The 27,957-nt window shown below is 41.1% G+C and overlaps 1 protein-coding gene across 1 annotated transcript in view; it reads right to left on the reverse strand.

Moving 5' to 3' along the window:
* FAM216B (family with sequence similarity 216 member B) overlaps positions 1-27,957 on the reverse strand; it is a 68,913-nt gene that overhangs the window by 20,638 nt on the left and 20,318 nt on the right. The window contains 1 exon segment of the mRNA XM_025478186.3: positions 1,166-1,258. The gene's annotated coding sequence lies outside the window, so the exon portion shown is untranslated.

Here is a 27,957-nt window from a genome sequence, read left to right on the forward strand (position 1 = left end):
AAAGAGTATTTGGGGACAATGGAGAAAGATGGTATGGGATGTTTAAGAGATGGAAAAAAATATATCAGGCAGCTTTAAGCACGTTCCTAGTAAATTTAGACCATGGCACACAAAATAGCCTCTAAGTTAACAAAGCTTTTCCTTAATTGGTGATAGTTTATATATTCACTGCTTCTGAGACTTTCCCTTCCAACCTTGGGCACCTATCACTATGGATAGTATGATGGTTAAAGATTTTAAGTGTCAATTCAGCTGAGTTTTGGTACCCAGTTGTTTGGTCAAGTACTAGTATAGATGTTGCTATGAAATCACTTTCTTTTAGAAGTGATTAACATTTCTAATCAGTAGACTTTAAGCAGAGCAGCTTATCCTCCGTGATGTGGGTGCCTCTTCCAATCAATTGAAAGCTTTAAAAGCAAAGGCTGAGGCTTCCTGAAGAAGGAATTTTGCCTCAAAACCTTGCCTGAGTTTCCAGACTCCTAGCCTGCCCTGCGTATTTGGGACTCAAGAATGCAACATCCACTCTTAGCTGAATTGCCAGCCCACCAGCCTGCCCTACAAATTTCAGACCTGCCAGCACCCATAATTGCATGAGCCTATTCCTTAAAATACATCTCTATCTCCACACACACACTTGGTTCTATTTGTCTGGAAAACCCTGTCTAATATAGGCAGTATTTGCAGATCTCTCTCCATTCTGATTTAATCAGAAGTTAAAGGGCACACAGACTTTGGGCGATCTATTGACAAATGTGGAAAAGTCTTTGTCCCCAAGTTCTGCATGAAGAAGGCAGGGTTCATTTCTGGCTCACCAATTTATCCTCAGTGTCTACCTAAGACTGTGCCTGGCACAGAGACAGAAGAGGTATTCAAACGTTTGTGAGTGAATTCACATGAAAGTAATACTTAGCTGGGATTTTTGAGGGCTTGGAGAGGGAAATGGAATAGCCATGTCTACTCGCAGTATTAGTATCCCATAATGATTCAGAAGATCTAATCCCAGCTCATCTAATTCCCTCAGTATTCGTATGACCTTGGGAAAGTTACTTAAACTCTCTTAGTCTCAATGTATCCATCCAAAACATAGATATAATAATGTGCCTGCCACAAAGGGTTCACATGGGCCTTAAGTGAGTTAACATAAATAAAATACTCAAAACAGTACCTGGCATCCAGTAAGCATGATAGAAGTGCTCTCTGTTGTTACTCCTGTCTTCTCACATCCAATAATGAACACTTATGTCTGCAATTGTTCTAACTACCGGATTAAAAAAAAAAAAAAGTAAGACAAAATAGCAGCCTTGGAGAAAATTAATCAGACAAAACAACTAAATACAGTGTGATGAGTGTGCAAAAAAGTCTTATGGAAAGTCCTTGGGAACATTCATGGCAGCTGATTATCTAAACCAAGTAGTCTGTGAGCCCTTTACGAAGGAGGGAAAATTGAAGCTAAGTCTTGAAAAATGAGTAAGAGTTCACAAGACAAAGAGGTGGGAAGGGCAATTCTTGTGGAAGAAACAACACACAGAAAAGCAATAAAGGCATGGTTTGGGACATGATGGATTTTGTGTTGAGCCTGAGTAACGTCCAAGAAGAAATGCTCAGTAGGTAAATGGCAAGAAAGTCTAGGGCTCAGGAGGAGGCAAAGGCTGAAAGAATAAGTCTGGAAGTCATGGTGTCAGCAAATTTGTCACAGTTCTGAGCTGTGAACAAGAATGAGCCAGTGGGTGAGAAAATTTGAGCATCATCAACGTCCACAGCATTTAAGGAGCAATAGGGGGTGATAGACTTGAAACAGAATTAGTCAGAGAGGTAGCAAGGAGACCTAGAAGAGAATAGTACCATGGAAGCCAGCAGAGAACATTCCAAGAATAAAGGAATGCTGATCTCTCTGTCACTGTGGATTTGCCTTTCACATAAATGGAACAACACATGGTCTCTTGTGTCTGGCCTCCTACACTTAGCATAATGCTTTCACATTTCTTCCATGTTGTAGCAAGTGCCTCATTCCCTTTTCTGTGGCTGAATAATTTCCCAGAGTCACATTTTGTTTCTCCATTTACCAGTTAATGGTCATTACTTTTGTTTCCACTTTTTGTCCGTTATGAATAACGCTGCTATGAATATTCATGTACAAATTTTTGTGTGAACATATGTTCTTAATTTTCCTGGGTCCAGCAATTAGAGATTAGCTAAATAACATAATAAATAACTATGTAGCTGTCTAAAGGAATGATACAGAGTTGTGTATGTTCGTATGGACAGACTCATTAAATGAAAATACCAGAAATACCAGGTAAAGTGCGCATTGGGAAAAAAAAAAACATTTTATAATCATAGATAAACAAACAAATGAATAAATATGCAAAAAAAAAAAAAGAATTCAAAGATACCAGGAGGAGTATAATTGTTTCAAGTCTTCCCTTCCCCTAATACAAACTCCACTCTGCAGTTGCCTTTAGAACATTAAAAAGGGGATGTACCAGTGTGCTTATGTTAAGAAGAAAACAACAACCAAAAAAAACCTCACTAATTACATAACTTAAAGGTAATCTTATTTCACCTCCTTGGTAAGATTTCCATGAATGTGCAATTAAGATAATTGCCAGTAACTATGTGAGTTTAGTCAAAGCAGGAAGTATGCTGCCGTAAAACTTGTGTGGGTACAATTAAAAAATAAAAAAGGAAAACATCTGTTAATGCTCTTGAAGAACTTTCAGTATTTTCAGTCCTACGATATCACCCCCCAAAAATGCCATAAAAATGCCATAAATCTTAGCTTTGTCCCCACACAGCCGTGGATTCCCAGAGGAGTTCTCCCATTTACCTGTTTTCCTTTAGTTTTGTGGAAATCTTTCCCGAGCAGATGCTGCTCTAATCTGTTACTTTGGTGGCCTCCGGTGACCCTTGCTTCCAGTGTTCACACCTTGGGGGGGTCCTCTCCCCTGGAATCTGGATTGGCCTGTGACTCACAATAACCAATACAATGTGGCCACCATGAAAGTGATGCCCAGCCAATTCTGTGCCTAACCCTTAAGAACTTTCTGGCAGCTTCTGCTTCTGTGCTCTCCAGAGCTCTAAGCCACCATGTGAGAAGTCTGGGAACCCGGCTGGAGAGACCACATGGAGAGGCCACAGAGAGAGGCCACACGAAGAGAGAGGCCCTGAGATCCCAGTGATCCCAGCATCCTTCTAGACTCATTGACTAAGTGGAGCCAAGTGGCCACGAAAGGGACCAGCAGGGGAGCTACCCAGCTGAACCCCGCCCCGGTACTGAATCCTGGGCAAAAAACTGGTCATTGTGTCTTAAATAAAAAATTTGGGGATGGTGGTGGAAGGGAGGTGGGCGGGTGGTGGGGGTGACTGGGTGGCGGGCACTGAGGGGGGCACTTGATGGGATGAGCACTGGGTGTTATTCTGTATGTTGACAAATTGAACACCAATAAAAAATAAATTTATTAAAAAAAAGTTTGGGGATGATTTCTATGCAGCAGTAAGTGACTAAAAGGAATAACTCATTCTTTTTTCGGGAGAGGTGTAGGGAATGTTGAAGGAATTTAACTAACCTTACCCCAAAGGGTTAGGAACTAACTTCCTCATGTTGCAAGTGGGCCCTTCCCTGATCAACCCTTTCCATATCATTGGTAGAGAGACCGAGAGGGTTAAAAGCCAGGTGGAACCAAGAGCTTAAAGGGACTTCATTTCCTTCAGCCCACACCTTTTCATCACAGTAGCAGCCCCTTTCCATTAAAGCTGCACATCTCAAGTTTTTCTCTCCATCTGCTGTTTTCATGTGTGAGCGCGCCTGCTAAGTATACTCCAACACCCGTTCATTTCCTAGAAGATTCCTTTAGCCTGCCTTTCCAGCTTGACTATTCCCCTGGAACCTACTGTCCTGAGTGTCTCTTCTCATTTTCTTTTTACCTTCTCCACCCCATGGACCATCACAGTTTCTCCCGAACACCTGTTCTTAAAGCATGCACGCTGGGCCAGCAGCACCAGCAGCGCCTGGGAGTTTATTAGAAAATGCAATTTCAGATTCCACCTCAGACCTACTGAAGCAGAAACTCCAGAGACGGGGCTTGTGATCTGTTTTAACAAGTCCTCTAGGTGATTTCTTTCTTTTTTTAATTTTAATTTTAATTTTTTTATTATTTTATTTTATTTTTCTCTAGGTGATTTCTAATGTACGCTAATGTTTGAAGGCCACCGCCTTGGAACACAGGTCAGCAAAGTTTTTCTGTAAAGAGCCAGGTAGTAAATATTCTAGACTTTGGAAGCCATAAAATGAAAGCAGGCACAAACAACATGTAAATGAATGAGCAGCACTGGGTTCTGAAACAATATCACTAACGGGTACTCATATTTGAGTTTCATACAGTTTTCATGTATCGCAAAATATTGCTCTTTTCATTCTTTTCAACCCTTTAAAAATGTGAAAACGATTCCTAGCTTGAAAAGCAGGCAGTGGACTGAGGATGGCCTGCAAGCCTCAGTTTGTAAACACTGGCCCTAGAACATCTCTGGTTTGCTCTTACTCGGGGCACCTTTGGCTGTTGCATCCATCTATAGTTCAACAATCTTTTCTTTCTGAGGTCTCCAGCTGATCTCCCACATTCTTGGCCATCGATCTTCCCTGAAGATCTTGAGGAAATGTCTCCATTTGGACCATTGGATCTGATAAAGAAGAGGTCTGTATATGGCTCCCAGCCAGGGCCTTCCTTCACCATGAGAATTTACTCAGCCTCAGGTCAGCCTTAATGGGAGTGGATTCAGGCCACTCGGCTCCCAGCAGACTGATAGTATAGTCCATGATGAGCTTTCCCCCACCCTCCACTGACTCCAATAAAGGAAGAATGGAACAGAGATGACCCCTTCAGAGTCATTCCAGGCAGAAATGATCTTGGACCGGGCCACATCCCAGGAGCTACTTCCCTCTGGAGCTCTGCTCCCAGGACTGGGTGCTCCTTGGGGGCTGGAATCAGGGTTGTTTGCTTAGTGCCACTCCAAATCACACCTCCCTCCCATGTGGGCTAGGGAAGGAGAAATGTGTGTGTCTTGGCACAGTTGAGAGAGGGCGCACAGGGAGCAGAGGGCTGGGAAGGTAGCATGCATCAGAGTCTTCTAATTTTAAAAGGAAAAATAATAACCCTGAGTCCTGCTGCTCTCTGGAATACCGACCTCATTCCTCTCCCCTTCTCTTGCCTTCCCCAGGGAAAGCACAGCTACCTTAATGGCAAGTGGTGTTTACTTTCTCATGCCTCACACAGTCACAAATGCTCACAGCCATTAGACAGCTTCCTCCTCCTCCTCCGCCACTACTCTGGGAATAGCAGCACTTCCAGGCTCCGGCGCTAAATGGCAAGCAGATGGAAATTTTTTTTTGGGGGGGTGGGGTACTATTAAAAGAGGCAAAACATTTCAGGGCTTCTTGTTTCTGGCAAAGCTGATGGTGTTGTTGCTGTTGTTGTTGCTATATACGTAAAGCAGAAGGGTGTTAAATCGGTGGACTTCTTCTCCTGCTTCAGAATCCCTCTCCTGGAACACAGGAACACAGTGCATCTGTCATTGTCTACAAGCTTCCCCAGATGGAGCTCAGCAGGAGCCCTTAGGTGGGGTCCTGGGCTGCAGCCTGAGCGAAAGAGTGGCTTCCTCACCAGGGATTGTGTCACACTGCATGCAGGAAGAGTAGGGATGGGCTGCTAGCACCCCTGGGACAATTGTCATCATTAGCAGTTATCATGAATGGTGCTCTCCACACAAGAGATGATGAAGTAGAGGCATAGAGAGATCAAGTAGCTCGCTCAAGGTCACCCAAGTCGAGTGCCCAAAGCCGATTGCAGTTCCAGGTGTATCTGGTTCCATGTTCCTTCCACCACTCCGTGGTACCCCCTACTCACCCCACCAGCATCCACTAGTCCTAATTAGCCCTTGTTCTAGTCCTAGCACTTCAGGGTGCGATGTGCCACATGTTGTTCTAAGCACCTCACATAATTAACTCATTTAATTATCATCATTATATAGTAGACACCATTATTATCCAAATGTACGTAAGAGGTAATTGAAATACAAAGCTAACAAGTAGCTCAGTCACCATCTGAACCCAAGCCCAGCAGCTTTAGACACTTGCTCTCAGCCACTGCACTACAGGCTCTGGATGGAGACAATAAGGTTAGAATCCTTGGTTAGCTGTGTGATCTTTGGCAACTTATGTAATATCTCTGAATCTCAGCCATTTTATTTGTAACATGGGCCCAACAGGGTTAACAGCAAGAAGTTAGTCAACTGTCCCCTAACAGCTTACTTGCCAGGCAGGTAGCATATAATTTAATAAATGGAGGTTTATTTATTATCATAGAGTCTATCCAGGCTAAAGGGAGGGAAACACAGACTTTTAAACCTTTTTTTAGTGATTTTTTTCTTATTAAAAAATACACGTACATTATAGAAAATGCAGACAAGGGTGAGGACAACAGTCTCAAAATTCCAGCAGTATGTGATTATTATTATTTTGATGTTTATTCTTCTGATTTTCTTCTATGCATATATATCCAATTATTCTATAAGGTTGAGATTATATTGTACATTGTGTGGTACAATAAATTGTGTATTATGAACATATTTCTACATCATTAGACCTTCTACAATGTCATTTTGGAAAACATACACAGTTTGCACCGAGGGGTTGCACTGTGATTTTTTTTTAAAGATTTTTATTTATTTATTCATAGAGACACAGAGAAGAGAGGCAGAGACACAGAGAAGAGAGGCAGAGACACAGGCAGAGGGAGAAACAGGCACCACGCAGGGAGCCTGACGTGGGACTCGATCCCAGGTCTCCAGGATCACGCCCTGGGCCGCAGGCGGTACTAAACCGCTGCACCACTGGGGCTGCCCTGCACTATGATTTTTACAATCAATTCTATTGTTGGATATTCAGGTTGCTTTCAGTTTTTCCCTATTTTATAAGTAAAGCTTTGATGAGAATTCTTGAGTTAAATGGAAGAACACAGCCTTTTGATACTTAAGCACCCATTTGAAAACTGGATCTGAGTCCCTTTCTGGCCCCATATTCACCTTGTAACCTTAACGAGTTACCCTTTATGAGTTTCAATTTTTCCACTGGTGAAGGAAGACAACAGTACTAATAACCACCTCACAAAATGACTAGAAGCATTAAATTGAGAGACTCAGCATAGACCCTCAATGTGTACCTGTCAGGTCAAATGATATGCATATTTTCAAGACGTAGGATAAAATTGCTCTATTACCTTCCAGAAAGGTTGAGCTATTTATATCCTTGCCAGCAGTGTAAGAACAGTACCCATTTCCTTAGGAACTTGATAACATTGAATATTAACATAAAAAAAAACCCACTGTTAATTTGATTGGCAAAAAAAAAATTCAGTGCTGTTTTAATTTGCATTTCTGATCATGTGGATTTTTAAATAAATGTGTACCTTATGTGAGTCCCCTGGTTCTACTGACTGAGGGAAGAGAATGCTGACAAGTGAACAAAAATACTCAAAATGAAGGATGGCAAAGAGTCGTAAGATATGCAGCTGAAAGGGAGAGACCAGACATGGGAGAATAATATTTCATAGGCAAATAAACTGTGCCTCCAGACACCTGACCTCATATTTGTAGGCAATACTTTATATGGGGTTGTCTGGAGATTTGAGGCACCCCAAATCCAATGTTTAGAATCTAAGTCTCTGTTGGAAGACAGATGAGGGTGATGAACCTGTTCTCCCCAATTGCTTTGCCACATGGCTCCAGACCTGGCCCTCCTTCCTGTGTGGCAGGGGCATCAGCTCCAACAGCCTCTGGTCCTGGTGCCTTCAGCCTCCCACAGCCACAGGCAGGGGGCGAAGGACCAGCAGGACAAGACTGCCATCAGATTGATGATGCAATTGCTCTGGAAGCTGCTAACGAGAAAGGGTAAGCCAACTTCTGTCAATTAAGGAGCACTAAAACTCTGAGAGTTAGTCCTTGGCCCTTTGTGGCTTTCTTCTAGCTCAGAGGAAAATAAGCAGAATATGGAAAAGGGGCTGAATCCAGCCTTCACGAATCCAGGTTACCAGACTTGTAGGGCGTCGCCTACACCCCCACACAAACATAATGAGAGGTACTTTCAATTTTGCCAGGTTCATCTACTGATTTATTTATTGCCTGAGGTCCTTTGCGGTGCACTTGTTACTCTGACCTAGAACCAGAACTGACTGATTCACTCAATCATGCTTGATGCTGTGGATCGGAGATACACAAAATATGGTCAGGTCCTAAAGATGTCCTTTAAAAAAGGGTTTATGTATTTATTTGAGAGAGTAAGAGAGAGCACGTGGGGTGTGGGAGAAGAGCAGAGGGAGAGAATCTTCGAGCAGACTCCCCACTGAGTGCAGAGCCCAACGTAGGATGTGATCTCAGGACCCATGAGATGATGACCTGAGCGAAAACCAGGAGTCAGACCCTTAACCAGCTGAGCTACCCAGGGGCCCTCCGACGATGCTTTTAATGACTTGGGGGAAATTCTCAACCACTTGCAAATTTGATGCCTTCGGAAACTTGTAAGTACATTTTAAAAAATATATGTAACTGTTAACAGGTACAAAAGAGCTTCCGCTCCTGTCTCTTGAAGGACAATGATGGGTATAGGCTAGATGGAAAGGGGACATCCTGCTCTGGGAGCCACAAACCAGCCTGTGACCTCCCTCTGCCATGTGTTGTCCACTTTGAACACTTCCAGTGGCCAGCGCTCAGACCCCAGGTGGCGGCTGTGGCCCGAGTCCCACCACTTCTCAGACCACTTCCAAGACTACACGCTCTGCCTTACTGGTGGGCAGGCCCCCAAATCCTCATGGCCAACCATCTTTCTGTCTCCTAGGACACTCCAGCACTTTCTAAGCACCCACTTTTTGGCAGACGAAGCTGATAAATTCCTTTTAAATGATAAAGTCCTCTTCCCTGCTTTTCTCCATTGTCCTCAAGGAAGACCCTTGTGCTGTTTCTCCTGCTCAATTTCTCAGGTCATTGGCCTCACTTGTCACATGTGTTCGTCTTGCCACCTCCATGTTCACCTCCCATAGCCAGTCTATCCTTGTATCTTTCTGATTTCACCTCCCGAATATCAAGTCTGCTCACCTCTGATCATCTCCAGCACTGTCACCTTCTTTCAGGCTACCATCATCGCTCCCCAGGACTCCTGAAACTTTGGTTTCCACATCTTTACTCATCTCTCTAATCTATTCTCCCCACCAAACCTGGGAGATCTTAAAATACTTGAACAGCTTCCCATTGCTTTTAGGAAAGTTATGAGTCTTTAACACTAGTCCAGAGACACAGGTTTAGCTTCACCTCACAGCCTGATTCCCTGGGCATCTGCCACACTGGCCACAGCCATCTTTCAGTTTCTTGGACCATCCCTGTGCCCTTCTGCCACTGGGCCTCCACACTCGTACTTTTCTCAGTCTGAACCACTTTCCCCCTTGAAATCGCGTGAATCCTTCAGCTCTCCACCCAAAAGTCATCTCCTCATAGATGTTTTTCCTTATTCCCCTGACCAAGGCAAACCCCGTACATGTTCTTAGCTCTCCATGTAATTTGTCCGTCATGGGCTCTTTCACAATTCATACATTTACATTTGTGTACTTATTTAACTTCTGTCTATAGCCAATTAGACTCTAAAATACATGAAGGAAGAGACATGGTGTTCTTACTACTGTATCTCTAGCACACGTTTGGTCTATAGTAAATAATCAGTAAATTTTTTATTAGAATAACGAATGAAGAAATGATTTAACAAGGAGCAGATAGTTTTCTCAAGAAACTCTAAGATTTGGCCTCAGAAATAGAAACTACTTGTCTCTGTACGTAGGAATCGTCTTGGTTTTGTCACTTTGGGGAATTCTGGGTAACAGGATCAAGGAGGCATTTATCTTTGAGGTTCCATGAATAGGGGGAATCACCTCAGACTTTCTATTCTTTTGTGCCAATTTTGCTCATCATCTCGATGATTTAGGGTAAGCATGGTGTAAGGCAATACAGTAAATGTGTTTGATTTGTTTACTTCTTCTCCCAACACCACCTACTTTTGACCTACTCGCAGATTTATGCAGGGTCCCTCTGGTGCTGAAAGGGTTCCTGCATAAATCTGTGAGTAGGTCAAAAGTAGGTCATTGCTGCCCCAATCACTTGATCCTTAAAAAGATGTCTTGCCTTTGTCATCACTTTGATGGTTCTCAGGAGTACTGGTGAGGCAGTCCATAGAATGCCCCTCAATTTGTGTTTGTCTGATGTTTTCTTTTTCTTTCTTTCTTTCTTTCTTTCTTTCTTTCTTTCTTTCTTTCTTCTTTTTTTTTCTTTCTAATTGAAATATATATGATATATAATTTTGTGTAAGTTTAAGGTGTACAACATGTTGATTTGATATATTTATATATTGCAATATGATTGCCATTGTAGTTTTAGCTAGATAAAGGGCATACAGGAACCTCCCTAATATCTTCACAACTTTCTAATATAAAATTGTTATATTCAAATATTTTTTAGTTAAAATTAAAAGTTTCTTTTTTTATTTGTAATCATTCTTTTCCATATACATGGGTAACAATTGAGCATATGCATGCGTAGGCACTGTGGATCATATTTCCTCCAGGCTCTTCATGTGGAATATGATCCTTTCCCATCCATCTATCCTAATCTTACTTGAATTTCTAGGTCCCCTAAAGTTCCATAAGAATAATTGTCCCCTTTCTTGAGTAATTGCCATGTGCCAAACAATGTGCTGAGCAAATACACTTGGTGGAATGGGTGCCATTTTCTCTGTTTTTAAAATAAGGAAGTGAAAGAACTGAAGCGTGTAGAGACTCTGAATGACTCATTCAGTGTCATCTAGCTGGCTCTCAAATCATACATTTAATCTCACTGTGCCCTGCTGCTTCCATTTATTCCAGGAAATGATTCTTGGTCAGTTTTGATCTTACTGACCCTCTCTTCTTCTGAATTGCTATAGTTCCATCTGGCTGTGACACTCAACTCCAGATTGTATGATGTTCTGTGCTAATTTGTTGGGCTTATAGGTAGCTTCCCCTTTTCTCCCCATTTGTCGTTGTGCAGAAGAGTGATGGCTACCATCTCTGTCCCTCATGCATTGGGCTAAGGTTGGTCTGCACCAGGAACCTTTTATAATTACTTACTGCACACCATGGATGGAGCAGTGGAAAAAATGGAGGAGTTCACTGAGGGAGCAAACCATGTGAGAAGGATGGCTGAGTGAACTTCCTATAACACATGGGGTGCCTGGTGAGTCAGTCAAGCCTTCAGAAGTATTATGGTAGTTTTGTTCACATTTGCACATGTCCCAAGCAGCTGAATAATCATAAAAGGAAGTATTACATCCATGGAAAAGGCAAGCAATAATCTCCTTTGAAAACAAACAGTGTATATCTTATCAATGGGATGACATTTGGCAAAATAGAAAAACATATGCTGTGGTGGTGAGTGTTAAAATAACAAACCACAGCCCAAACCAAGCATAACAAACCAAGCAGCTTGGTTTTTCTTAATTACAAGTTGTTACAGCTCTTTTCCTTTCTGGATTGTGAGCCCCTATCCTAATTGTCTCACAGACTTGGAGTGAGGAGACTCTTCAGCCTGTATTTACATCATTAACCATTCACCATCATATTGTCTTGCTAACCAGTTTTCCCTACACATGCTTGTTGAGTTTGGTTTGGTTTCGTGTTTTTAATTGTATGCCCATTGCTTAACTACTTTTTCTTCATATTCAATCTAAATTCCTCCTACCTCTGCTTCTAGTCATGAAGCACCCCCTCTCTCAAATCCTTTAGGTCACAATAGTCAGGCTAAGTTGCTTTCTTTCTCAGGCATTTTGAATGAGACTCACTCTTCTGAATCCATTTTCAGAAAAGCAGGTCATACTCATAAAGAATAGACTTCTTGAGTGGTGACTTTCTGGCTCATCATTCATCACTTTCTGGTGAACAATGGGAAATAAATTTCATGTGACTCCAGGCAGGTATCAGGCAAGATCCTCTGTTGAGCCCTGTGAGGATATAAGTAATTTTATGGAACTGGAAAAAAAAATAATAAGTTCTCTGTTTTTCAAACCTGAGATTTCACCTTTCATTTTAAAATCTCAATTGCTTCCACTTTTATCATTTCAGTAAATCCTGGGAAATGATCCTGAGGAGTTTATTAGTATGGTTTGAAGACAGAAGAGTGCTCCAGTGAGTAAGGGACATAAAGGGGTGCCCCCCCCCAATTCAACAGTAGGTGCAGTCTTGGATTTATTAAACCAGAGGTTATGGTACAGGAAAAGGTAATGAGCCATGTGGACCCTTTAGTTCTAAACGGCTTTTACCTAATTGTGACTCAGCTCCACAGGATGAAAAATCATTTGGCTACAGCCCATAATCAAGAGATATTCACACTACAAAAGAAAGTCTCTAAAGACTGACCCCAGACTTGACTTGTAATTATTACCGCAAGGCGTTTGAAAGCTCTAGCAGAGATTTTGACTTAAAATTAGTTGAAGAGAAGGAAAAATTCATCTTCTACCCTTCAAGGTCTTCCTGCTGGACTAATAATTAAATTTACATGAGATAGATTAACGGGAGTAAAAACCAGAGTTTTATTACGTGCACATAGAGGCCCAATAATGAAACTGAGACCTAAAGAAATGACCAAGGCGGGCAGTTTTTATACTTGCTAGGCAAAGAGATGATAAATCTGTGAGGAATTGATGAGACAAAGAAAAGTTAGCATTGGGAACTTTGACTGGTAAGGAATTCCAAACAGAATTTGGGCTGGGGTGGTAAATTAGTAAAAAGTAACACGGGTTGTTTATATAGCATGCTTGGTTTTAAATTCTCTCTCTGGTGAGAAGGTTGTTTCTTTACCTCCTGGTACTGGGAGGGTACCTTTCCCATGGGAGGTTTATTTGCTGCTTTCCCGGTGGCGGGAGCAGGCACAGGAGGGTCTGAGTGTCTTGCTTGCACTGGCTATCTCATAAGTAACTTGTGTTTAGAATAATCAATCTGCCAAAGTGGTCCATTTGGGGGCAGCCTGCCCTTGCCCCTACACAGCCTAGTATCTTTCCTTGGTAGACTAAGCAACTGTCCTACATCTTTGAGGAATAGCGAACTTAGAATTAAGGTGGAATACACTAACCTTGATTGGGCATGTGGGATTTCAAACAGGGATGAGAGGAACATTCTGAGGACAAGATTCTCTGGGGCAGCATGGCTATTAATAGGTGGAGATCAACAGCCTGACTGTGCATGTCTCTGTTAGAAACCTGATGCCTAGAATTGAGCCACCAACTGGAACCCTTGCAAACTGGTCAGAATGGCTACTGAGTGAGCAAAGGAGCCTCTACGTGTTTCCTCTCTGGAGAAACCCTGGCTCACAACACGGCCTTCCCAGTCACCTCTTGACAGACAGAAAAACAGCATTATCCAATTCTTCAAGAATAGGCATAAAACAGGGGCTGCTGAGTATAGGGATGGGGTACCATAGACAAAATACACCTATGTTATTGTACTTGAGAAGCCCATTCCATGAAGAAATTCTGAATAGTTCAAATATGATCCAGGCCCAAACCTAAAGAGTTATGCTAATTTTTTTCCCCAAAGTCTAATTTGAAAATGTTGCCTTACTTTTCATCTGTGCTCAGCTTCATTCATTCATTGATTCATTCACTGATTCATTCGTTCACTCATTCACCAGCCAGGAACCAGGCCCTGGGTGGGGTATGGGAGATAGAAGGGTGAATGAGGCACAAGATACTCCTAGGCTGAAGAGTAAAGGGCAGGCACAGCCTCATTATTGAAACTGCTTCTTCCTGAAAATATTATCACTGCAGTTGCTGTAGTTTTCTGGAAGTAGCTTGTTAACTGAATGAAGAGATGTTGTTGTTACTTTGGGGACTCAAGTTTAGTGGTGACACACCCCAAACAAGTGGCATGCCAACAACTTTCCCCAATAGTCGGGGGGTGCTCAACTGCAGGCAACCACTTTTAGGGAAGAGTCTTTTTTTTTTAAGATTTATTTATTTATTTATTTATTTATGATAGAGAGAGGGGCGGGGCAGAGACACAGGAGGAGAGAGAAGCAGGCTCCATGCAGGGAGCCCGACATGGCACTCGATCCCGGGACTCCAGGATTGCTCCCTGGGCCAAAGGCAGGCGCTAAATCCCTGAGCCACCCAGGGATCCCCTAGGGAAGAGTCTTGATAGAAATCTCTGCAGGGATAGTTCCTGGTATCAATGGGGGTGGGGCAGGACAGGTCATCTGACCTGCTTTTATTCCCAAAGGGATCCTAAGGAAATTCACCACAGCCCTCTGTGACTGGTGAGTGGATAAAAGGAGTAGAAAACCAGTTAGCAAGGCTGTGCGTGCTCTTTCAAACCTAATAATTGGTTAACTTGCAAATCTCAGAGTTTCTCTTGCTGTGTGACAGGATGCAAAGAACATTCACATTGATGAAACAAGGGGCCTGAGGAGGATGTCTATTTGGTGTGTGTGCAACAGAGGTGGAGGCGGCTATGCTGGATGATGGAAGCCCAGAAGGTTGGAGAGAAGGAAGGGTAGGTGTTCGTGATTGTAACATGGTACCTTAAAATTAGTATTTCACTAACTGGTTTCCTTGGAGGAAGTGATATAACACGTTGGATCTATAAGAAGAGATGACCAGAAAGGTGATAAAGCTAAGAAAAATTACAGCAAATGACCTTTCTGTAGCAAGTCCTCAAAATGCCTGCATTCTATGTTTTTGCAAAGCCCTCACCCAAACACATGGCAAAAGATAAGCCTCTTGTCAACAGTTTCTGCTGTAAGTGAGAACATGGTGTTGGAAGAATATGTACAATGATATGATTCGGTTGTAGTTTGGTCCAAGTATTGACTTAAACTTCAATAGGTACCACTGTTTGGTTGAGGAAGATGGAATTACAAAAGGTTTTTGGAAGTTTACTGGGAATCACTTACCTTTGTCTGGGAGAAAGCTTTGAAGGGAGTCTTGGGGAGTGAAATTGAGGGAGTGGTGTGAGCTCTGTGAGGGAGTACAATATGCCTTTTCTACAACTCCCCACTATGTGACTGCTCGAGGAACTAGGTAACCTTTCCCTCTCTTCCTTCTAAGAGTAACAGACAGATATTGGCACCTTCTGTGAGATAAACTCTATATTGTGACGTTTGCTATTTTGTAGGTGTGTTCTGGGATGTGAAATGTTCTGGACGTCATTTTTTCCTCACCTCACAAAAATGCTTAACAAACTCAGGGGAGGAGGCACCTGGGTGGCTTGGTCAGTTAAGCATCTGTCTTCAGATGAGGTCACAATCCCAGGGTCCTGGGATTGAGTCCTGCGTCAGGCTCCCTACTCAACAGAGAGCCTGCTTCTCCCTCTTTCTCTGCTGCTCCCCCTGCTTTTTCTCACTCTTGCAATCTCTCTGTCAAATAAATAAGGTCTTTAAAAAAATTCAAGTGAGACTCCTAACTCATAGATGGTGACATTTCTGAGCTCCTATCTCAGGGCTCACAGCTTGACAGAGTCACCCAAAACCTCACTATGTACCTGTACTCACAGTCTCTACTTTGATCACCTTCTCCAAGTGCAGGGACACACAGCACTCCCTAACCAGCCCAACCCCCAACTCTAGGAGCGACTGTCCCCCAAACTGGTGCTGATGACAGTGGGTGTCCTGGAGTGGCTTGACAGAGTTCTGGCATCTTCTACTTGGGAAATCCTTAGCCCATCCTTCCCAGCTGTGTGAAAATAGAAACTTAACTTCATTCAGAATTTTTCTAGCCTCTGGATCCTTTGTCTTAACCATGGTCTGAGTCTATATGGCCAGCAAAAGCCACAAAGAGCCGTGTGTAGTCCTTGGGTAGCAAGTTGCATAGAGCAGCTGAGGATATCATGAAATGCCTTTTCCCTGTCAAAGGAGCCAGAATGCTCTTCAGTTTAGAGGTCACATCAGCTGCATTAGCATCTTCCCCCATGTCAGGCAAAATGGGATGTGACAGTAGGGTAGACTGTCTCATTTTTTTCTTCATACCCGAGAGAGTGTTTGGTCCTTGCTACATACAAAGGTGATGAAGGCCATCGGGTTCAGAGCTTTCAAAATTTAGGAGCCTTCAGATTTTTTAGGAGTTTTCAAATGCTCTTTATCTATGAAACCCTTTGTTTGGGGAAATCATTGTGGAGGCACATTACTGAAAACAGAGAAAGACAGACATGTTCTGATAGAAGCAGGAGTAGGGTAAATCCTGGACCCTGCCTATTTAGACCCAAACTCAGACCCTTTAGAGTTGCATTGCTCAATACAGCAGCCACTCACCACATGGACCTATTTAAATGAACATTAATTAAATTAAATAAAATTTAAAATGAAGTTTCTCAGTCACACCAGCCATACATATATCAGGCACTCAATAGCCATTAGGGGTGAGTGATTACCATTTAGACAGCATGGATGTAGAACATTTCCATCATAGCAGAAAGTTCTAATGAACACAAGTTCAACTGGACAGCAATGCTCTAAAACCTAGGAGATCCATAAGGGAACTCTAGAACTTCTAGGACTCTGAGAAACACAGGTGGAAAATCTCTGGTTAATCTAACACCTTAGTACTGGAAGTCCTAGCCTCAGCAATCAGACAACAAAAAGACATTAAAGGCATTCAAATTGGCAAAGAAGAAGTCAAACTCTCCCTCTTCGCTGATGACATGATACTCTACATAGAAAACCCAAAAGTCTCCACCCCAAGATTGCTAGAACTCATACAGCAATTCGGTAGCATGGCAGGATACAAAATCAATGCCCAGAAATCAGTGGCATTTCTATACACTAACAATGAAACTGAAGAAAGAGAAATTAAGGAGTCAATCCCATTTACAATTGCACCCAAAAGCATAAGATACCTAGGAATAAACCTAACCAAAGATGTAAAGGATCTATACCCTCAAAACTATAGAACACTTCTGAAAGAAATTGAGGAAGACACAAAGAGATGGAAAAATATCCCATGCTCATGGATTGGCAGAATTAATATTGTGAAAATGTCAATGTTACCCACGGCAATATACACGTTTAATGCAATCCCTATCAAAATACCATGGACTTTCTTCAGAGAGTTAGAACAAATTATTTTAAGATTTGTGTGGAATCAGAAAAAAACCCAAATAGCCAGGGGAATTTTAAAAAAGAAAACCATATCTGGGGGCGTCACAATGCCAGATTTCAGGTTGTACTACAAAGCTGTGGTCATCAAGACAGTGTGGTACTGGCACAAAAACAGACACATAGATCAGTGGAACAGAATAGAGAATCCAGAAGTGGACCCTGAACTTTATGGTCAACTAATATTCGATAAAGGAGGAAAGACTATCCATTGGAAGAAAGACAGTCTCTTCAATAAATGGTGCTGGGAAAATTGGACATCCACATGCAGAAGAATGAAACTAGACCACTCTCTTGCACCATACACAAAGATAAACTCAAAATGGATGAAAGATCTAAATGTGAGACAAGATTCCATCAAAATCCTAGAGAAGAACACAGGCAACACCCTTTTTGAACTCGGCCATAGTAACTTCTTGCAAGATACATCCACGAAGGCAAAAGAAACAAAAGCAAAAATGAACTATTGGGACTTCATCAAGATAAGAAGCTTTTGCACAGCAAAGGATACAGTCAACAAAACTCAAAGACAACTTACAGAATGGGAGAAGATATTTGCAAATGATGTATCAGATAAAGGGCTAGTTTCCAAGATCTATAAAGAACTTATTAAACTCAACACCAAAGAAACAAACAATCCAATCATGAAATGGGCAAAAGACATGAAGAGAAATCTCACAGAGAAAGACATAGACATGGCCAACATGCACATGAGAAAATGCTGTGCATCACTTGCCATCAGGGAAATACAAATCAAAACCACAATGAGATACCACCTCACACCAATGAGAATGGGGCAAATTAACAAGGCAGGAAACCACAAATGTTGGAGAGGATGCAGAGAAAAGGGAACCCTCTTACACTGTTGGTGGGAATGTGAACTGGTGCAGCCACTCTGGAAAACTGTGTGGAGGGTCCTCAAACAGTTAAAAATATACCTGCCCTAGGACCCAGCAATTGCACTGTTGGGGATTTACCCCAAAGATAAAATGCAATGAAACGCCGGGACACCTGCACCCCGATGTTTATAGCAGCAATGGCCACAATAGCCAAGCTGTGGAAGGAGCCTTGGTGTCCATTGAAAGATGAGTGGATAAAGAAGATGTGGTTTATGTATACAATGGAATATTACTCAGCTATTAGAAATGACAAGTACCCACCATTTGCTTCAACGTGGATGGAACTGGAGGGTATTATGCTGAGTGAAGTCAGTCAGTCGGAGAAGGACAAATATTATATGTTCTCATTCATGTGGGGAATATAAATAATAGTGAAAGGGAATATAAGGGAAGGGAGAAGAAATGTGTGGGAAATATCAGAAAGGGAGACAGAACGTAAAGACTGCTAACTCTGGGAAACGAACTAGGGGTGGTAGAAGGGGAGGAGGGCGGGGGGTGGGAGTGAATGGGTGACGGGCACTGGGGGTTATTCTGTATGTTAGTAAATTGAACACCAATAAAAAATAAATTAAAAAAAAATCTAACACCTGAGCAAGAAGAGAAGTCCAAAGAGGTGGTGTGGTTCACCAATCACATGGCTGGCTATTAGGGACCCAGAGTCTTACTTCATATCTCTTGCTCCAGTTCAGCCTTCTTCCAATGTCTTGCCTCACTAGTCTCTGTTGCCTCTCTAGGATTCACCAGTGCCACCCCCCAAACCTTTCTGGAACATCTATTGAAAGACAGGGAACTCAGTTCCCAGGCATCTATGAGGTTTAGAAAGGGATTTTAAATTTTATACATGTTCAATCAGCTTTAGGCACTTAAATAGAGACATTTAAACTCACATCAGGCCCAAGCAGATGTGGAGGGAAATACTGTCAATTAGTGAGAGGCTAATTAATCTTTCTTTGCTACATACACTCTGGCAACATCTAGAAAGTGCTGTTTTGCTGAGAGCTGTGGGGTCCTTTGCTATGGAAACTACGCATGATTATAATGTTGATTTCTTGACTTTATTCAGAAGCTGGCAGTGGAGGGCAGATTTTGTCAGCAGTCACCCTTGCAGTCAGAAAGGGGAGGAATTAGAAAATAGAAAGATCCTTTCACTAGTGAAGCAGGGCATTTTAGATTCCCTGCTTTTCATAGAATAAGCATGGTTTACTCTACATAACATCTTCCAATTCAGGTATTTCAAATTGATTTCCTAATCACATCTTGTTATTTCTCAATCTAAGTGTTGTTCTTTTTTTGCAACACAGAGGGTTGGATGAGGAAACTGTGATAGATGAGGCTTTTCAAGGGCAGAGGCATCCTCAACAACCTGGTAACAGGCTGTGCTTTTTGCAGGGGCTCAGAACATGCTTGGTTCTTCAGCACATTTCATAACTTCTTCCTTCCTGTCCAAATCCCCCTGTGGCTGCTACTCAAAAATTTTTATTTACAGGGATATGCCTAAAAGGGGCCAAGCCAGAAATGGCATGTCCATATATCATCCATCCAGCCAGCAGTCTTGGTAGCCTCCTAAGCGGCCCAAAATTAGGGGAGGTGAACTTGGGGTCAGGCATAATGCTGGGTACAAAGGCAGTTGTATAAATGAAGAGAATAGTTTCTAGTAATGGAAACTGAAGCCTGAACTCACATTTACAACATGGTGTGGCGTTCATGATAGAAGTATTTGCAAAGAGTGATGGGAGCTGTAAGGAGGCTTTAGCTACCATCACTACAATGAAATTATTCTCTCTTATGGTGCTAATCTCTGTGTGTTACTTCCTTGGCTTCTTTATCTGTCTAGATAATTTTCATTCATTCATCAAAGCTCGGTTGAGGTCACCTTTATCTGTGAATCCTTTCTGACCACACTACTTTCCTGAATGATAGGCAGAGTTGGGTGAATCATCCTCACTGTCCTTAGGGTAGCCCATAAGTTTCTCTATTTGATACACACACTGTTTTGTAATTGTTTGCTTATGTTTCTATTACCTCTTTAGAATATGAGCATAACCCTTCTGGGACCCAATTTCTTCATCTATAAAATGGAACAGTGTGGGAAGAGTACACAAGTTCTCAAATGAATGGTAGCTAATATTATTGTATGAATGGATGGAAGGGTGGATGAATGATGTAGAGGATGTGATATATTAGTTGGGTCATGAAAAATGAAAAGAAATTGTCAGGTGGAGATGATATCTTAATTTTAGTAATATCCTCCTTAAAGTTTGCGGTATATCTAAAACTGGGAACTAGTTTATTGAAAGTTCATTATTCACATCACTAGGGACCTTTGTTTTATTCATTCATTCATTCATTTAAAAAGTATTGTGGGCAAGGATGGAACCCTCTTGCATTGTTGATGGGAATGCAAATTGGTGCAGCCACAGTGGAGAACAGAATGGAGGTTCCTCAGAAAGTAAAACACTAATTCAAAGAGATATATGAACCCCTATGTTTGTAACAGCATTACAGTACCCAAATTATGGAAGCAGTCCAAGTATCCACCAATAGATTAACAAATAAAGAAGAGATGATACACACACACACAAACCGGAATATTATTCATCCATAAAGCAGAATGAAATCCTATTGTTTGCAATGACTTGGATGGAGGTAGAGAGTATAATGCTGAACAAAATAAGTCAAAGACAAATATCATACAATTCCACTCTATGTGGAATTTAAGAAATGAAACAAATGAGTCAAGGGAAAAAGAGAGAAAGAGAAAAAAACAAACCAAGAAATAGAGTCTTAGCTATAGAGAACAAACTGATGGTTACCAGGGGGAGGTGTGTGTGTGTGGGGTCTTACACCAGGGATTAAGGAGTGATCCTTAGGTGATAGGGATTAAGGAGTCCACTTGTCATGATGACCATTGGGTGATGTATGGAGTTGTTCCTATATAGTATATAGGAAGCTAATATAACACTGTATGTTAACTGTACTGGAATTAAAATGTAAAAATTCTTAAAAAATGAAATAAATAAAAAGTATCATACACATATAGATGGGATTTGGGGGGCAATTTGGCAGAGGAAGGATACAGAACCCTCTGTGGAAGAATTTAAAGTGAAAGATATATGAAATAGTTAATCTTGCAGACATATAACTAGTAAATGCAGAAATGAAAAAATATATAAAGATATATAAAGGACATATGTGATGAATGCAACAGATGTTCAAAGGGTGCAGGTTTTGTTCTGACTTTGACTGAGGAAATTTTCATGAAAGACATATCTCGAATGGGCCTTTAAGATAAGTACCATTTGGAAGGGGTGGTTGGGAAGGGTTTTCCAGCACTGGTAGACCAGGAGCACAAGACCAGGAATATGGACAAGGTGGACTCAGGGGGCAGCAAGTAACTCATCTAACTAAGAGCCAAGGTCTTACACCAAGGAATCATAAGAGCCAAGATTCATCCATTTATCCAACAAACTCTTATTGAATTCCTGTTATGTGCCAGGCACTCTTCAAGGCATGGGATGTATAATAATAAACAAGATAGAGTCCTGATTATAAGGAACTTATATTCTAGGGGGAAAGATAGGCAATTAAAAATAGAAACAATGAATATATAATAATGTCAGGAAGTGATGAGTGCCAGGAAGAAAGATAAAGTAGGAAAAAGGGAAAGATAGAAATTTCTGGGCTGCTCTAATCAGAACTCCTGTTTGGGGGCAGGGGAACAAGACCAATGAAGTCTTCCCTGATGATGTGGGATTTAAAAGTAAAGACCTGGGTGGAATGATGGAAAAAGACACACAAATATCTGGGGAAAGTCACTCCAAGTGGAAGAAACATAACTGTTAAGTCTCTGAGGTAGCATAGCAGCGTGCTTGCCAAATTGGAAGGAAACAAGGGGGCCAGCCAGGCATGATGAGCAAAGAGAAAAGTAGTCAGAGCAGTAGGCAGGGGCTAGCTCAAACAGAATTGGATAAATCATAATAAGGGCTTTGGATTTCACTCCAAGTGTGCTTGGAAATCATCTAGGGGCTTGGACTATGAATGACATAATTATACTTCGAAAGGATCCCTCTGACTGATGTACAAAGTACAAATAGTAAGGGAATCATAAGTATAAGCAAGGATAATAATTATTAGGCTAAGGTGATGATGATAATGGTGGTGGTGGTGATAATGATGATAATAGAGTACTAAATACTATTTTTAGTATTTCACATATAATAACTTATTTAACCCCAGGAAAGTTCCCTAAGTAATTTTCTATGATAAGCCCCACCTTAAGGATGAGGAATAGAAGCATACAAAGCACACAAAGGTGGAGCATATGTGGCAAAGCTGGGTTTTGAGTTCATGCAATACCCACTTCCCCAAACTGCCTGTCTAGCTAGCTTCCTCCTAGAATTGGTGAGGAAAAGGTTGAGTTTGGGGTATATTTTGGAAGTAAATACAGTAGGATTTGCTGATGGGTTAGATATAGGGAGAGAGAGACAGATCAAGGACAATTTCAAAAATTTTGAGTGTAACTGGGTGGTTGATAATTTTGAGATGGGAACACTGCGGGGAGAATTAGGTTTGGGCTGACGGCAGGAATCAAGGGCTCAGTTTCATGACATTTCGGTTGCTGAAGGCTCTAATTACAGATGATGGGGAGAAACTGATTATCTGAATATAGACTTCAGGGGACAGGTTGGTGCTATAGATAATAATTTTGGAGTCATTGGGTATAGATGGTATTTTATGCTATGTGATTGAAGGAAATCATCTGGAGAATGAGTATAGAGAGTACCTAGAGCACTCTATCAAGCAAGAAAGAGGAAAAGAACTAAATATTAGATTTGGCAATGTGGAGATGGACAATGACATTGACAAGAGCCATTTGAGTGAAGTGAATACAGATGGCTTGATTGAAGTGGGTTCAAAAGAGAATAGATTGGTAGCTTTTTTTTTTTTTTTAGAACACTTTATCAACATCTGGCAAAGTTACAAATGAAGGTACCTTCATTTGATCCAGCAATTCCATTTCTTTCAAAAGCAAGGCTGAGGCTATGGTAAATTTTGTTGATTGCAAAAAGTGCATTTCACTGGGCTTACAGAAGGTCTGAGTTGTTGAAAACAAGTGAGAGCTTGAGTCAAATTAGGTGAGTGAATGATGGCCCCCAAAGATATCTAATCCCCAGAAATTGAATGTTATCCTACCCAGAAAAAGAGACTTTGCAGATGTGATTAAAGATATTAAGGCAGGGGGATTATCCTGGATTATTGGGATGGGCCCTTGTTTTGGACTTGCAGTTTCCAGAACTGCAATAGGACTATATTTGTCTTGTATTAAGTCACGAAGATATTGTGATTTGTTACAGAAACAGTAGAAAACTAGTATAAGAAGGTTGCAGAGAGATTGATGTGTATTTTGTTTTTCATTTGGAAAAATTAAAAAGTGAAATGATTCTTTATAGTTAAAGGGAACAGAATTCCAGACCTTCTGAAAAGAAGAAAGTTGGCAAGTCCATGTGATACAAGAGCAAGCTTGGAATTCAGGGACCAGGGTTCAGATTCCTACACATATACTTACACAGACTATGGGAACAAAGGCAAGGTCCCCTCTCTGAGCTTCATTTCCTCACCTATACATGGGAAAGGTAGTGTGACTACTCACAGTCCAGTGCTCGGCACAGCACAGACATTCACTAAATGTGAGCTGCAATTGTACCTTCTTCCTGCCTCCCTCTCATCCAAGCAACTACATAAACAGCAAATTTTCCTTGCTTTAAATGAAACCCAAAAAAGGATTGAATTTTCTCTTTGTCACCCATCCCTACCACCACACACATATAAGCATGGGGAAGACCTTTGGTTCAAACATATTTATAGTTTAAAGGAAAGTGAAGGAAAGAGAAGCAGCAATAGAAAAATCAATTCAAGATGCTCTTGGTAACAAAAGTGTGTGTACCTCCATGGGTTCTTCTTGAGTGTTATTTGACCAAACAATGAGTCATTTTCTTGTTTTTTTTTCTTCAGAATCCACAAATTGATTACAGTAAGATGTGGTGTGACTATCTTATGTCTCCTTCTAATGCTAAGTAAGTTAAATTCAGTAACACCGGATTATATAGCACTTATATATCAGCCCTCTGGTCACCATTGAGAAAAAAAGTCCCTAATCACTATGGCTTCTTTGGTTCACCCTTTTGTCTTTGCACATGGGGAAGAGCTGACCAGATTCCTCAATGCTTGGAACTAAGCTACAACGTCTTTTCCACCCCTCTCACCTTGGAATTGAAACTTGCTTTGTTCTTTCAGATGCAACTGACTTTTGTGTTTTGGGGTCCTGCCTCTCCAATGAACATGTTATATCTGTGAACTTCAGTGAACTGAAGCTTGGTCTGAAATCCTAATGGAGTTGAGATCTACTTTAGCATTTTCTATCTCAGATTCTGACTGGTTGAAGTTTAGAGAGAAACACATTAAAACAGAACACTGTTTATGGGACATAGATAATTTATTGAAAAATTTAAAATATAATTTAAATTATTTATATGTATTTATGTATTCAAAATATACTTCTATTTGAAAATCATTGGTTGTCAGTCCTGTGCATTTCTTTCTTTTTTCTTTTAAATATTTTATTTATTTATTCATGAGAGACATAGAGGGAGAGACATAGGCAGAGGGAGAAGACTCCCCACAGGGAGCCTGATGTGGGACTCGATCCCAGGACCCTGGGATCATAACCTGAACCAAAGGCAGATGCTCAACCACTGAGCCACCCAGGTGCCCCAATTATGTGCACTTCTGTATAGGAAAAATTCACAAGTATAAATGTGTAAGTACTTCATGTTGCATATTGACATTACATTGTTCTGATTATTGATCCATCTTTAGGTCTCTGGACTCTGAAAGACTGTTGAAAATAATCTCATGTAATGTCCACTGAATAAAAAAGAAGACCAGGTTGTTAGGCCAGTTGTAGCTTTTCTTGTTGGATTTTCAGGTGATTGCTGGACAGTTGAAGGCAGGAAAGAGAATCATTGTAATAGGCTGTATAGGCCAAACTTTCTGGGCTTCCATGATACAGCTATATGTCTCCATCTCGGAGAAGGAGTGGGTTTAGAGGGGAAGGCTTCCTGTACCTCACGTGATTATTTTCAGGGATAAAACAGACCAATGTTTAAGAACCCACTTAACAGAGATTTATTTTGTGTGTACTGTGTGCCAGTAGTGATTAAGGCAGATTCCTATTCTTTGGAGCTATAGTCTGGTGAGGAAAGCCATACTAAATAAATAAGTGAATGGATTATTCCAGTGTTAATAAGTGCTAGAAAGAAATCAAGGAGCATCACATAAATGAGTATAACTGGGGTTTTGAGGAAATGGAGGAAGTGCTAGTTTAAGTAAGGTAAATCAGGGAGGGTCTCCCTGAGAAGGTGGCATGTGAGCTTACATTTGAAGGTGAGAAGGTATGGCCACATGAAGAGCCAGAGAAAGAGCATTCCAGAGGGAAGGGCAACAAGCACAGAGTGCTTAGCTCCAGAATAATCATTAGGAGCTGAGAGGACAAGGGTCTAGCCAGTAAACCAGAGCATGTGGGGTCTTGTATGCCACGGTAAGAATCTGTATTTTTTATTTTAAGTCGGTGAGAAGCTGTTGAGAAGTTTTTTAAAAATTAAGTAAAATGAACTGATTTGCCTTTTAATATGATCCTCTGCCAAATGTGGATTAGAAAATAGATTCTAGTGTTACAATCATAAAACTGAGGAGACTAGTAGTTCAAGAAAGAGGTGATGGATATTAGACTGGGGTAGTGGCAGTGGGGATAAACAGAAGTGGTCAAATCTGAGATATATTTTTTTTTATTTTTTTATTTATTTATGATAGTCACAGAGAGAGAGAGAGAGGCAGAGACACAGGCAGAGGGAGAAGCAGGCTCCATGCACCGGGAGCCCGACGTGGGATTCAATCCCCGGTCTCCAGGATCGCGCCCTGGGCCAAGGGCAGGCGCCAAACTGCTGCGCCACCCAGGGATCCCTCTGAGATATATTTTAGAAGTGAAGTCAACATGGGGTTGAGGGAAAAGTTCATTGACTTCTGGGTGTTGGGAGAGACTAGGGAAGATTGGACAATAAATGCATTTTGTGGGGGGAAGCTCCAACTGGTTTAAGATATGTTGAGTTTGAGATACTATAAAATAGGCAAATAGTATATTAAGCAGGCAGCTGGCTCCACAGGACTGGGGCTCAAGGGAAAGGTCAAGGATAACAATAGGGATTTAGATGCCTTGAGCATTCAGGGGATGTTCAGATTAATGGAATGGATGAGATCAGTTAAGTAGAGAATGTAGATGAAGAAAAGAAAGTGGTCTAGGACCAGCCCTAAACTACTTCAAGGATGAGAGGTGGAAGGGGAAGTGGGCGGAGGCTGGGGTAACTGGGTGACGGGCACCGAGGAGAGCATTTGATGGGATGAGCACTGGGTGTTATATTATATGTTGGCAAATTGAACTTTGATAAAAACAAATGAAAAAAAAAAAAAGAATGAGAGGCTGAATAAAGGAGAAGAAGCCAGCCAAGGATCTGGTGATGACTATCTAGAATGGTAGGCAAAAACTCCAGAGAGAAAGACACTTCAAGATAGAGTTATAACCACATTCAATGTCACAAAGAGGTGATGCAAAGTAAGAGCAAAGAAGGGACTATTATATTTGGCAATTTGGAAGCCAGAGGTTAATCACAACAAGTGCAGTCTTGGGTTTGATGGGAGTGGGGTGGGGTACCAGATGCTTTCATTCAGCCTAGGCATTACGAAAGACCCTCTCACTGCAGAAAAGCCGGATGTACCTATGCATTGCAAACCTTGTACAAGAAGCAAGAGAAATACTCAGAAACCAAGCATCCCAACAGGATACCAACACCACAACTGACCTACTGGCAAATCTAAAAAAGAAAAACAATTCCTTTAGAATTTGCAGAATAATGCCTGGGTTTACCTGGAATAGACAGTTAGCTTGGCCTGAGCCTGGGCAGCATGAGGAGAGGTGAAACACAAACCATTTCATAAGACACGCATCTTTTGTGGGTGGGTTAGGAAAGAGATTGGCCTGCTTTCAACGACAGGAGTCACTTGACATGACTTCAGGTGGAAAGCTTAAAGGAGAAAATTCATTGTTGTTGTCATCATCATCATCATCTTTTTTAACCATAGCTTTGCCTTCAAGTGGGACCGAGGTTCAGTTTTACAGTAACTGTACCACCAGTGAGTGCACAAGTCAATAGCATTAAATCAAATGTATTCCAATTAGTAGCAACTTCTGGTACCCAGCAAGTTCCAATTCAGAAATATGTTCAGAATTTTGCACATCAAACTTAGAGAACACAGGTTCCTTTCAGGCACATATGCAATAATTATAAAAATGCACCACATACTAGACCATCAAGGAAGTTTCAAAAAAAAATTTAGAAGTTATAAAATTAAGTTGTAACTCAGTCATAAAATAAATCAACTATGATAATATAAACGGTTATAAAAATACACTTTGAATTTTAAAATATACTTCTATAGAACTCAGATGTAACAGAATAAGTCATAACTGAAATGTCAAAATAGTGAGAATTTAACTTTAATGAAAATATTGCACTTCAAAACTTGTAAAATGCAATTAAACAAAACTTTGAGAAAAATTATAATCTTAAATGCTAATATTGAAAAAGAGAAATGATTGGCAATATGAGCTAAGTATTCAACTTCTTATTTTTAAAATAGAAAATTAAACACATAAAAACCCAGAAGGAATGAGATAATAAGTAAAAGAAAAAATAATGAAATAGAAAAAAATATAGAGAAGATAAAACCAAAAGGTGCTCCT

The sequence above is a fragment of the Canis lupus genome, chromosome 22 (genome assembly GCF_003254725.2).
Source record: "Canis lupus dingo isolate Sandy chromosome 22, ASM325472v2, whole genome shotgun sequence".
NCBI lineage: Eukaryota > Metazoa > Chordata > Mammalia > Carnivora > Canidae > Canis > Canis lupus.